Source organism: Halyomorpha halys, unplaced genomic scaffold, assembly GCF_000696795.3.
Source record: "Halyomorpha halys isolate HHAL.00 unplaced genomic scaffold, Hhal_1.1 Scaffold36.1, whole genome shotgun sequence".
Classification (NCBI taxonomy): domain Eukaryota; kingdom Metazoa; phylum Arthropoda; class Insecta; order Hemiptera; family Pentatomidae; genus Halyomorpha; species Halyomorpha halys.
Genome location: NW_027108624.1, coordinates 535828 through 541119, shown reverse-complemented (window position 1 = coordinate 541119; position 5292 = coordinate 535828).

Genomic DNA, 5292 nt, shown 5'->3' with positions numbered 1-5292 from the left:
TAATGTGTTTTAAGCTGTAGTACATTCTCACTTTTCTCTACAGGAACCGCTTGTTATTTCTAGGTTAAAATCAGTAAGCGACATATCCTATTTCTCTTCAAAGGAAAGTTGAAGCCAAAAAGTGGGAAATCGACCACGCACCACGCCCTCGGCACACAGGTTTACTTTGAGGCTAATAGGAGTCTCCATTGTAATATAAACTGAAACAGAAGGTAGCCTGTGATTAGTTCCTAATTCTCTGCCACGCCCCTGGAGCTCGTAATAAAGTTTGCCTTTTTGGTTTCCTTTCTCCAAGATTTAAATATGGACTATATTTAATTTGATACAATAATAAATAATTATAATTTATAAAATAAATGAATATTTATCAAGGTAAATGGAACCTCATCACAATTATTTTTTATTTAAAGCTGGGTTTGCCATCCAATTTTACTGGTTTGGGTAAGCCTCACTCATTTCTCGTAAAACACCGCTAATAATAGAATCCTAAATGGAAATATTGAAGTATAAAAATATATGAATACGAGTTATAGTAATAATTATTAATACTTACTTTTACACAAGAATAATATATTAATTCATGAATCAGTTATTTAGTCTCTTTCACTATTCATGGTTTTATTTTTTTAAATAAATCAAACGTTGCTAATGTTGTTAAGAAAATAGGTCGGCTGACTGGGCGGAGGTATAAAATAAACAAGAAGTGCCAAACAAATAACCTATTACATATTTCCCCATCTTCCTCCTAGGTATATAACTAACATGTTGGTAAATATATTTTTAATGCTATTTTGGATGATTCAGCTCAGTAGTTGAGTATATCGCCATTTTAATATACAAATGTAATTTATGCTAATGTAATTGTTACGGAATTTGTTTATGCTCTGGTAAAATCCTTCCAACGTATAAATAGAATATTATCGGCTTAAACGTGAAGCACATTAAATCAAGATTTTCTAGTTTTGAGTTATTTGGTTTTTCCAGTCTAAAGTGTTAAAAGAATCCTCACACCAGACTGAAAAGACAGGAAACTGCACGTCGATTTCGACCATGACAAACATTCTAAACTTCCAACACATTACAAAAGACTGATCTACATGACTGTAATAAGGCCAATCTGGACATACGGAGTTGAGCTTCGGGGCTTCGAATTCCTCTCGTACCCAATCCAAAATCCTTCGTAAAATCCTCAATGCTCCTTACTTTGTCACAAATAAAATCATACATAAAGACCTTAATGTTCCCTATGTAACCTACCTAGGGCGAACCAGATATCACTTCTTCCATTATAAACTCTCAAGCCCCTAGTTTCTAATCTTGCATCCTCTTCCATTCCTGACAATCCTCCGAGGCGCCTGAAAAGAAGATGGCCACGAGACCAGCTAATATAAAATGTCATTAGAGTGCTACTAATGGGTTGTTTCTCTACACGCCTGTAACACTCCAATTCAACTTAGATCAGATTTACTAAATGTATTTTAATGTACAGTTGTAAATAGCAATAAATAAATATTTAAAAAAAAGTGTTAAAAGAATAAACTTCGAAGAATTTATTGATATCATAAAAATCTACTTATACTACTTTACTTAGTGTATTTTACTTGTAAAGAACAATATTTTCTTGTCTTAACATTAATAAATAATTACTATAACTTAGTAAAAGAAAAAAATTATTTTCATTTATTTGGTTAAAATATAGGAAGCGCGGTTGCACTACTAACTCCAAAGACCTGGATTCGAATCCGGCTGGGAATAAAATTTTTTTCTGTTACACTGTAGCCGTGAGTCAACCCTGTGGGTTTTGGAGCCGTCCTAGGATCCACCCAGCATCATAAATTGGGTACCTTTAATTGGGCAAAAATCTGGCGGTCGAGCGTAATTCTAACCAAATCACCACCTTCTTGCACAACCGTTGGTTTAGTAACAGTACTTCCTTACCTGTCGGTCCAGTTTATAGGGTTGTAGCGGTATAAATTGTAATTAATTTTTAAGTTAAAATAAATATTATATAATTATATTTTCTTTCTCTTCGTTTTTCCATAATATTTAAATTATTATTAAATTAAAGTAGTCATATTTCTTTGCATTATATAACTTAATTTTTATTTCCTTAATTATGTTATTTTACTTACATATTTTATTAATATTATACCTAATTACCGTTTTATTATTCACTTCTTTCAATTTTATTAATTTTCATTTTGTGCGATTACTTACTTTGATCATTCTATATATTCTTTTATTCATTGGTTATTATCTTGTTTTTGTTCATACCCCCGAGGAAGGCCAGAAATTCTAAGCCGAAACGTTAGCACTATTAAATAAGTTAGTTATCGGTGTTATTCTCTGACCGCACTCCCAAACAACTTTTCCTCATATATGATATCCAAAGTCAACTATCTTTTCATCATTATACCTTATTTCAATTTATAACAAAACATAGGAGCTATAACAAATGTTATTTACCTTGCTCTTCCCATTTTGTGGAAATTATTTTCCAAAAATCCCACCCTCCATTTTGATTTCCCCCAAAGGAGATTGTCCTCCTGAATTTGGTCGGACTCGGCAGATTTCAGTTTTTACTACTATGACAGCCAAAATATCATTAACGTACAGTTTTTGTTGTTTATTTTTCCAAGGGACTCGTTAAGCTTAGTCCTAAAAAAAAGAAGGGATTTTCAGGGATTTTCCAAATTTTTTATTTTTCAAAAATTTTGAGTTTTAGTAAACATTCATAGTTAATAAAATGTTGTATTAATTTAATTGCCTAATTAATAGACATACGAGTATACAAAATATTATCGAGAGGAAATATTTTTTAAATTTTAACCTCATGGGTTGTCACATGGTTCAGTTTTCTCAGTATGAAGATTAATTTATTGAGCATTGTGATGACATAATCTCTCAATCCTTTTATTAAGTTACGTATTTTCTTGAGGAAAATTTGAAAAAAATAATGCAATATGAAACCTTTGATAATATCACACCGATTACCAGTCTGCTGAATTCAGTTGTTTAAATGCTGACACGCTATGAGAAAATTCCGCTTTAAAATGACTTTTTAGTTCAAAGAATCGGATTAGGATTATTCACTGACAAACCTTGATGAAATTAATTTTAAATGTCATTACAAATATTAATTTAACTACAAAATAAATTTAAGAAGATTGTGAACTTGCCAACTGTACCTATTCTGAGCAGTGGTGTAATTAAAAAATACAAGTGAAAGTATTTAATAATTCTAGGCTATTTAAAGCTTCAGATCATAACTTAATTCCTGTTATTTTTTTTATAACTGCTACAATAGCAATGTTGTATTTTATTTAATAATTTTCTTATTTTCATTTTTAAATCATAGGACTAATTACGCACCGTTTTGTAATTTACAGCTTAAATAACCTAATGCACATTGTTTGCAAGTACTTTTTATTGTATTTAAATATTTTGTTCCTACAAAAGGTGTTTATGAAACCTTATTATTTGGTGCTTACAAAACATTTACAAACTAGAACAAAAGTTGACTTAAAACTATTGTGTATTATTGTATCGATTGGACAAATGTTCTAAATTAATTTCAGACAGAAACTTAAAATATATTACATAATAAGTAAAAAGGGTGATTGCAATTATTTTCAATAGAATATATTTTGTATTTACTTGTCCTAGAATATTTGTCTAGGATTAAAATCCTACAAAACGTTTTTAATTTCGAGAACCTAGTAATTTCCTGATTGTATATCACAATATTAGATTATTTCGTATCAATGACCAATCTTATAAAAAATTTAACCACCCCCCCCAAAAAGTACTAAAATTGTTGACTTTCGATATTAATGTTGCTTTTCATCCTATTTACAGAAAACTTCGATACATACTCATTTACTGGAGGCTATAAGGAATAAAGCATACCAAAGTCATGGAAATGGTGAAAAGACATTTTCAAGATTAATTTTTTTGTCAGCCCAAAATCCTTCGTAAAATCCTTAATGATCCTTACTTTGTCCCAAATGAAGTCATCTATCAAGACCTCAATGTTCCATATGCTGCCGATTTGGCTTGAACCAGATACCAATCCTTTCATGATTAATTCCTCAACCACCCAAACCCACTTATTTCTAACCTGGCTTCTTCTTTAATACCCGATAATCCCTCTAGGCGTCTGAAAAGAAGACGGCCCCGTGATCTTCTTCCCTAGTAACATTATTGGAGTTCTATCAATGGGCAGATTCTCTACATGTTTGTATCATATCATTTTATCTCTAATAGCAAATTTACTAGTTTTAAATAATTGTATACAGTAGTAAATAGCAATAAATAAATTTTTTTTTTACTTTATTTAGTTTATTCACAACTATAAAAGTATTTTTACAACCAGCGAATGAGATGTAGAGAGAGAGAAAAAAAACAAATAATAAATAATAATAATAATTAAAAAAAAAAAAGAAGTCATGAAGGCATGAAGGTTAAGGTCATCCAATTATGCCTCTCCAGTAAAATTGAAATTTAAAAATCAATTTAAGAGGTCCCTATTCCAGCTCCTTCGTAAACGTCGTTTCGTATCTGGTAAGTCTCGTGTTGATAGTCCTTGAATTAGAGGGTTAGTGTGTGTTGGAAGTGCGTCGTGATACCGTTTATATAATGATTTAATGGTTGTACGTAGGGAGTTCGTAAAATAAATAAATTAAAAAAATAAATTTTTATTTAGATTTTTGTGTGACCAGCTCTGATGGATCTAAAGCTTTGGATCATAGTTCATTCCACGATTATTTATTTTAAGAAAAAATCGTGCGCTGAACGTGGTTTCTCATAAATTCAACTCTATGAGTTTTCAAGTTTTCTCTATGAGCACGATTTCTCTTGTCTGATGTCTGCCAAATCTTATTGTTTATTCGTTAATACGAATACATTATGGTGTAAAATAAACAGATTTGACGATAAACAATAACTGACTGTACAATTAAATTTTATGGATTTGTAATTCGGAATTCGTCCGCTTTCAAATTAAATAATATTTTTGTTGATATTTTTTACTGTATTATAGAATACTGAATTACCATTGTTATAATAAATTTATTCAATACTAGTTATTAATTATTTTATTATAAATTTGTTTTTGCGTTGTATTATACAAAGATAATTTGATATTTGTGTTTCTTTTTAGGATATGTTAACAAATTTTAAAACTGTTTTGGATTGTATTTTCTTTACTAGACCCCGACATTTTGTTTTGCAATTATAAACATCATTTTACATTGCTTGCTTGGGCTGATTGTTTTTAAAATAATAGAAGAT